The 9,231-nt window shown below is 40.9% G+C and overlaps 1 pseudogene; it reads right to left on the reverse strand.

Annotated features, from left to right (window-relative positions):
* Nucleotides 1-1,315: 1,315 nt before the first annotated feature.
* LOC106750620 lies at nt 1,316-9,000 on the reverse strand (annotated as a pseudogene).
* Between the last annotated feature and the right edge of the window lie 231 nt (nt 9,001-9,231).

A 9,231-nucleotide genomic window follows, 5' to 3' on the forward strand; every position in this document is an offset into this window, starting at 1 on the left:
GAGGGGTGCGGACCTTCGCGGACGACTACCGCGGGTCGTCGCGATCAGGGGGAGGGAGGGTGGGGAGAAGGGTGCACGAGGGTATACCGACTGCCGGAGGAGAGGGTACCGACCGCTGAAAGGCCCTATTCGGTCGGTAAAGAAAAAAAAAACAGCGCCTACCGGCCGCTGCTATTCGGTCAGTAAAAAAAAATAAAAACAGCGCCAACTGCGCCAACTGGTCTTTGCTACTCAGCCGGTAAAACAGATCCAACTGTGCCAACTGGATTTGCTACTCGGTCGGTAAAACAGATCCAACTGCGCCAGAACCAGCTTTTCTCATCTACTTACGTAAGAGTGATGTTGCTATGACATGGTGTTGCGATAAACGGTATTGTTTCTTATATTAACATTCGCTTGCACTATTTTGCATTTGTGTATACTTCTCCCGATATTTACTAAAAATCACATATTTGTACAATTATTTTTTGAAATTACATTAAATATGCCTCACGTGCATCTCTGGCATGATTTGCAAATTAACTATGCTTTACAGAAATCAATCTCTGGTGAAATATGTCGGCATATCCATCAAAAGCGAGTAATATACTTAACACTTTGCGGGCCGCTGTCACGCTGACGTGACTTTTGCTCGCCAACTGTTATCGGCCGCTGTCACGCTGGCGTGACTTTTGCTCGCCAACGACTTTCGGCCGCTAGCACGCTGGCGTGATGGTTTGACGATCAGGAAACATTGTTTTCAACTGTTTTCCTCTCCCAATTCAACAGACTGTCTATTATTAAAATCTTTTTTCGCGGACGCTTGTTTTGTCAGTTTGAGATTGTCTTTCGCTACCTTCAGATATAGGAAACTTACGTTAGATATCCCTCAAAATGCCAATACCAATATAATTGGAATAAAAATAGTGTAACAGTTATTTTAGTGCCTTCTTTAATAATAATTATATACCAACTACTTATGTATCGAAAAATTGCGTAAATATCACCGTTGGCGAGCAGTAGAACCTGCGTGAATCTCGCCGGCGGCAGCGTAACGGCGCTTCGATAAATGCGCGGCCCGCAAAGTGTTAAATCTAATGTAATAGCCTGAGTTACGACTGCAAAGTCGTTCCTCTGGAATTCAGGATAGAGATTTCCATGTCTTTTGCCATCTGAAATGTATTTAAAATTTTTTAATCGCTGCATATACATATCTTTTGCAACCGATAATGTTTTTTAAATGTTTCAAAAACGAATAAAAATAAAAAAATTGCGAAATTTAGAGAATTTTTCATAGAATTTATTTAATAAAAGTATTATTTGTATTAATATATACCGTCTGACCGTCTCATGATCTTATAATATTCTAGTATAAAACTTTGATATCTAAGGCCAAATATTCAAGAATATTCGACATCCGTCGCAAGGTCGCATCTAAAAGACGGTCTACCTTTACGACTGTCAATTAAATTTTTAAATGTGGCGACGGAATCAACGATACCAAAGTTCGTGGCAAATTATCTCTTAATGTCGTCAAAACTTAAAGTAAATCGGCTTTATGTTTATTGAGAAGTGACCAAGGTGAAGAATTCCTACATATATTGGTGCAAAAGTCGTTATCTCCGATCATCAACAAGATTAACTACAAACAATATTGTTGATATTAACTTTTAATTGCCAGGAACTAATTACACTGATCAACATGATTTCGGTTATAAAATCTACGATTTGTGTTTTCCCGTTAACTTTGTTTTTCATGTCTGATATTTTTAAAAAATAATTATTTTTGTATAGTCTGTTGCGACCAAACCGATCTTGTGATGTAAAAGTGATATGAAAACTGTGAACCATCTTGAGATGTAAAAGTGAAGTGTGAAAGAAAATTCTTAAACCATCTCGCGACGTAAAAATAATGCGAAAAAGTATACATAAAGCCCATCTCAGAAGGTAAAAGTGATTGGAGGAAAATAAAGTAGATACTTATATTAAAAATGAGGTCCTGATAAATATTTCAATAACAAAAAAATTGTACATGCTACAGAGTTTCGATATTTTTATATTCAGTGAATAAAAATGATTTAGAATCATCTCATTTGGTTTATGTTACTAGAAATTTTTACTTGTTGACTAGTGTTATTAATTGATAACGTGGTATTTTCGATACATATAAAGAGACGAGAGCTTATTGTGAGTGGAAAATGTTTAAAGTAATGAAAAAACTGTAAGAACCAGTAAATGTACTTAATATTAATTATATTGTCGTGCAAGAGAAAGAAAGTGAAATTCAAAGTTTTATAAAAAAAACAGTTCGCAATCGTTTCGATTACAAAGCAACAGCATGTGCTATTCATTATTCCCATTGCGTCATCTTATAAATATAACTAGGTCTGTCGAATACAACAAGCCTTCCAATGCTTCTCCACATCTATTTTCGGGTCGTTTTTAATTCTTTTAGTCAAACTTTTTGCCATATAAGGCATATCATCGGACATAGCACCATTTTCAGCGACATTCAGTTACGATGCATCATGAGTCGTCAACGAATCTCCCAATGCATAGCGGTTATCAAATTGTGGTTGAATTCTTATATGTTGAAAATTTTTAAGTGACCAAATACACACACACACGTGCGCGCGCACGTACACACACAAATACAAATTGCCGTTTAATATATTTCATAATTATTCCTTGACGAATACCAGATCAGTATTATCCGATTACAAAATATATTCGTATCTTCTTTTTCTTTCTACCATCATGTGCATCAGATTTAACAAATTAGGTAAGAGTACGTACGAAAGTAATATGGTACATACACTGCTCTAAATAAGAGTCGTTTCTCTCAGATGTGTCGATCAATACACTAGTTGAGTGGAGATGCATGCACGACATAAAGAAAGATATAAAGCAAATTAACCCATTACATTTTCAATTATCATTCGCTTATCACGTTCTATTAATTCAAAAAGTCCAGTAGTTTGGGATAATATCGATTGGCTTGTTGCTAAATAACTTTTAGGATATGACGTTATAACGGTGCGTTTGCACCGTAGCGCCCCCGCGACCTGACCGACCATCCGTAGGGTCGCTCACCGGCGCTTTGCGCCACACAAACTCACACGACACGCATGTGATACGCTTCTTCCAGAGGCAAGATCACGTGCGTGTCAACAAACATAAACACCGGTCCGCCAAAGCAACGGTCGGATATAAAATCCGACCGACGGAGGCATCGATTCCGCCGGAGTCAGCCACAACGATCCGATCGCTGGCTGCTCCAGATCCCGATTCTCCGTGCCGAGGAACCGAGACGGTGTATTCGCCGTCCCAGCTGCGTGTTCGCAGCCGCACTCGAGATTCTTTTTGCCGAGGAACCGAGACGATATGTTCGCCGTCTCAGCTGCGTATCCGCAGCCGCCATCCTTCCTCGGGACGGTGTACTTGTCGTTTCCTCCGGGAGTTCCCGGTTCACGCCGACTTCCGACCGACATCCGGCCAAGACAAGTTCGGAGTGACGACTGCGCCGTCTCAGCCGGAGTATTCTCAGCCACGTCACCGCCAACCGAAAGGGTCCCTCGCGAAACCACGCCGGGTTGCGCCGCGAGCAACCAAACCAGCGAAGCGTAATATATAAGTTAGGTTAAGCACACGCGGGAGCAAACTTCGACGAGGGGAATTAACGGGTAAGGGGGTGGCTTTGTTCACCGTCTCCGCCGAGCCCTCTCGGCCCCGTCTCTTTTCTCAAGGAAAAGACGGGGCGGGGTATTTCCGGTCGCATCACCGCCGCGTTACGTTTCTCTCGCGATCACCTAATACCGTGGCCTCCGCGGAAAGAATCCACGCCGGCACGAGAGCGCAACCCGATACCGCTGGGTGCCTCCTGGCCGCAGTGCCGGCAGTGCTCGATTCCGCGGAACCTCCGACGCTCGGAGAGTGCCTCCGTTTCCGTACCACCTGCGCGTGGTTTCCGTATCGCAATCTCCGACGCGTTTAAATCGACATCACCGAGAAACTATACCGTGGTAGGTGCAACGCTGTCGAAAAGCGACAACAAACCGCGCCCGCTCCCCGCGGCTCCCGTTCCGTCTAGTCTTCCGCGCATTTGCGTCGCGATCGCGTCACCAAACCGTTCCGCGAAACCGACTACCGAGGAAACGTATAGTCTAAAGCCACACCGCGCGAGATCATAACACGTTCCAACGCATCCATTATCTAATAGACACAAATCCTTTAAAACACCACGCCGATATCTGCTCACGCCTAACCAACGTTGTAACACAAATAAAACACGCATTGGCTCTCTTACGTCAATACGCTCTCACATTTTTATTCCAACGAAACCTGGAAACCCGACGAGGCAATCAAGACCGCCTCGACCACGAGCTGACCGGTTCTCTCTCTGTACCGAAAAGACGTTCCCGCCGCGGCACGCGAATAGGGAAGGGCAGGAACGTCGCAACGTTAATAGCGCGAGAGCCAACGATTACGTAAGGAAAAATACGTTTCCGAGAAAAAATGGTGAATGATTCAACCTTAAAGATATTTTGAAGAGTCACATATTGCTTCCATGTGCCTTGACCTCCGCCAAGCTCCGTAACTCCTCTATTTTCTACTATTATTTGAAACAGATTGTTCGCGAAAATCCCAGCTCCAGTCGTCAGCGAGTCGCCCATAGTGGCAATAACATCGATATCGCCCGGCCTTAATTTATGTATCGAATCCGGTATTTCTTGCGACCTGCTGCTTGAAATATTCACCACTGAAATATATTTTGCATGTACAAAATATCACTTACCTTACCGGTTACATTACAAGGAAATTGGACATGGTCGGAAATAATTGTTTGTGCCTTTCTCGCTATTTCGATGTTTCTTCCATTTTCCGTTTTTGTTTTACCTGCAAAATCAACAAATCGCATGTCATAGCATGCTAATAAAAGAACGCACTAAATGATATAAGCGATTTAAACCTCTCGTCATCTGAAGGATGACGTTTCGTTTTTTCACTGCAAATCGCGCGTCAATGAATAACAATTTTTGCCCGAGCTGAGCAGGAAATAAGTAAGGAAGAGTTTGCGACGTTCCTGCCCGCCGTGCCCGGGACTTCTCTTCGGTCGGTTCGCGTGTCACGGCGGAAACGTCTTTCGGTCGGTGCGAGCGTAGGGGCATTCGTAGCCCTAGATTAGCTCGCCGAATTGCCAGGTTCGTTAGTGGAATAAAAGAGAGAGCGTGTCGTGTTAAGAGAATAAATGCAAGCTTTATTGATGTTCCCGACCACTGGTTGGTTGTTACAACGGTATCCTCGTGTGAGCGGAGGTTAGCTCAGTGCTTTAAATGATCGATGCTAGATGCGTCGGAGCGTGTTATTATTTAAAGCGGTGTGGCTTTAAGCTTCGCCTTTCGCGGTATTCGGTTTCGCGGAACGGTCGGTTCGGTGAGGCTGACGCACGATATATACAATGAGCGTAGACGACTAGACGGAACGCGGAGAGCGGGCGGGGTGTTGTGACGCGCAGCTGTTGCCGTTTTTCGGCGACGATGCACCTGTCTCGGTATTGTTGTTGAGGCGATGTCGAGTTAAAGTGCGTCGGAGAATGCTAGACGGGAACCACGCGCAGGTGATGCGGAACGAAGGCACTGTCCGAGCCTAGGAGGTCCCGCGGAGTCGAGCACGACCGGCGAGGCGGCTAGGAGGCACCCAGCGGTGTCTGAGGCACTCTTGCGTCGACGTGAATTTTTCCGCGGAGGCCACGGTACCTGACGATCGCGACAGAAAGTAGCGCGGTGGATTCTACCGGAGATATCCCGACAGGATGCTTCGCCCGGAGGTTCTTTCCCTGGAGGAGAGACGAGGCCGAGAAGGCTCTGCGGAGACGGCGAACAACGCCACCCCCTACTCGTCGTTTCCCTCCGTCGAGGTTTTTCTCCCACGTGTTTTTATTTTAACTTACATGCTAATCAGTCGACGGTTGGTTGCCCGCGGTGCAACCCGACCTGGTTTCGCGAGGGACTCGGGTCGTAGTATATGGCGGTGACGTGGTCGAGAATGCTCGGTGGAGACGGCGTAGTCGCCACTCCGAACTTGTCGGTTAGCCGGACGTTGGTCGGAAGTAAGCGCAAACCGGGTACTCCCGGAGGAGACAGCGGACACACCGTCCCGAGGTGATGGCAGGAAAAACGGAGCCTGGTGCCCGCGATATCTGCGGGAGAGGCGGCGAACACACCACCTCGGGATCCCCAGGAGGAAGGATGTCGAGTGCAGCTGCGAATACGCAGCTGGGACGGCGAACACACCGTCTCGGTTTCGAGGATCGGAATCCGGAGCAGCCAGCGATCGGATCGCTGTGGCTGACTCCGGCGAAATCAGCCCAGATGCCTCCGCCGGTCGGGCTTTATACCTGACCATTGTTGTTGGCGGGCCGGTGTTATGTTTATTGACACGCACGTGATCTTGCCTCCGGATGAAGCGTGCCACATACGTGTCTTGCGAGCGGTTTGTGTGGCGCAAAGCGCCGGTAAGCAGCCCGACGGATGGTCGGTCGGGTCACGGGGTTCGGTGCAAATGCACCGTTACAAGGTGAGATAAAAAAAAAATATCACTTTACGAAATAAAAAAAAGTTAGGAATAATGTAAACCAAGATGTAATTCGATACGTACGTCCAATTATATCGACTAGAATAATGAATTATGCAGAGAAGAGCGATTAATGTGGTAGGAAGAAACTGCGAAGATGCATGTTACACTCGTTTATCGCACGGGAAAGAAAATCACTTTCTCTAGAGAACCTTTAATAATAGAGACATGAGTATATCACTTTTTTTCTTTTGTCAAGTTACTTTGTGAACAAATACAACGTACAAAAGTTACTAGATCAATAGTGTTCAATAAGAGAAAATGGTCTTGTGGTCAGTCATTCTTTTCTTAACCGTGGTTAGCGTTGATTTATGATCGAATAGAAACTTCTGATACCAATCTGATAGGCACGATTGCACGTATAAACACATTAACAGTTATACAATATATTTCTTATAAGTACTCTATATAATTTTTCCTGGATGTAAAAAGATCATCTCTGAGCCATCTGAATCATCTGTTGGTTATGTTTGTCGCAAGACAAAAGAAACAATAATAAAATGATGCAAAAAGAAATAAAGGAAAATCACGAGAAAAGATATACAGTCTATTTTACATTGTATATATCACAATTGCAAGAAGATTTATAAGAATTAAAGGAAAGTAATAATATAAATATCTATAAAAAATAAATAAATAACTTTTTAAAGTACATTCAATGACCGGTTCCGTCATTATCTAATATATCGTCCAGTCTCTGTTATTTATTATAGCCTGACAACTTTGGGCATGCTTTCAACTTTGTTTTTGTACCGCAGCTGATAGAAAGCGATCTCCATATTTGTCAAATTTGATACCATAATTGATTCAGATTAAATATATTTTTTCTCTGAAGCTTCCTCTTTATAAACACCTAACGTTGTCTGTTGCATTCGCATTAGCAGATTGTGCCGACCAGTCCGAAGACGTGATGCTATTTGTGTCAAAGCCTACGACATTCGTTTCTCAATGTTTTTAATTTTTTAAAAATTTATCTCGCGCGACTTTGTCATGTACGTCTTGACTTTTGCAAACAACCTGAATGTCATTGGACTAACATTAACCTTTTGCACTCGAGGACTCCGGAGCGGAGCCATTTAAAATTTGTCTTCAAACTCGAGGGTTTCGCTATAGAGACAATGCAAATAACTTTCAGTTTATAACATAAGGACAAAGACAAATCGTAAAAACTATTGTGTATAGGATATTCCGCTCTTGCTATTTACATTTGAGTTTGAAGACAAATTTTAAATGGCTCCGCCCCGGAGCCCTCGAGTGCAAAGGGTTAAAAAAAAAAGAATTTAATAAAATTTTATAAAGAAGATTTTAAATAAAAATTTAATACAAAATTATAATTAAAATTTTTTTTTTTTAATTATTGAATATTTAAAGTAAAGTATATATTAGTAAATATATAAATTTAATAAATAAAATTTATATCTTTTATAATATATATATTTTTTAAGAATTAGACAAATTTATTAAATATACCTGTTTAACAATGACATAGTTTAAGATAAAGATTTAAGATTTATTCCGCTTAATGAAATATTGTAACAGCCGCAGTATTTTCATTGTGCAAAGGTAGCAATTGTTCTTCAATTGAGAATTGGAAAGAAATAATAATATTTAAGCTTTTTTAAAATTAAAAATTAAATAAATTGTAGTAAGGTGTAATAGACGATAATTAATGAATAAAACTTAGAATTAAGAATAAATTATTAAGATACAATTAATTAGGTATAACATCATTATATTCTTAAAAAGATCAGATAAAAAAGAATATTTACGACCTCGATATTAAATTAAGATACAATTTAGGGAAGATTTTTAAATTTTTCCTCTGTTCGTCCATTAAAATCTTACATAATGTAGATCGGTGTAAGCCAGATCGGTTTATATTTAGAAAAAATATTATTGTACGAAAGGACTTTATAATTAAGTATTATAAAAAAATATAAGATGGAATGTAGAAATAATTTACAGAAATTATTTTGACTGACTTGTGCGTTTGATTTAGAATTTAAAACAAACATTAGAAACAATGTAAGATAATATTTTTAAAATATACAACGTTAAATTAATTAAGATTGGTAGTATTGTCAATAGTACAGAATAGTAATATTCTTCCTGATTATAGGAAGAGATACCGTGAATTTCAGTATCTACATAGGTCGCTATCTAATATTCATATATTTACGAAATTTTATTATTATATTATTATAATTGTTTGTTATATTATTATAATTTGTTTTACTTTTATGTCACATTTTAACCAACACTTTGAAAATACTTTTGGTGCTTCGGATTTTATCACTCACTCGCCGTGTCGCCCAATTCTTCTCTGCACTTCGCTATGTTGTCGTAAAATATTCGTAATCGCGCTTCGTTTAAACCATAAACTACTGTCTGAAAGAATCGTTCACACCCAATTATGCATAAATTGTTTCGATTTGATTTAATAATCAATTGCTATCGAGTATCTGATTGTTTGAAAATCAGTCGAATTTTTTTTTGTCAAGAAATAGCAATTTTTATAATTTTACAACAGAGAAAATTTTACAGTTACGCCTAGTTAAAAGAAGGTTCTCTCTTATTAGATGATTCAATAACAGAGTGACATCAGAGGCCAATTTACGG

Source organism: Dinoponera quadriceps, unplaced genomic scaffold (genome assembly GCF_001313825.1).
Source record: "Dinoponera quadriceps isolate SergipeBrazil2010 unplaced genomic scaffold, ASM131382v1 scaffold6149, whole genome shotgun sequence".
Classification (NCBI taxonomy): domain Eukaryota; kingdom Metazoa; phylum Arthropoda; class Insecta; order Hymenoptera; family Formicidae; genus Dinoponera; species Dinoponera quadriceps.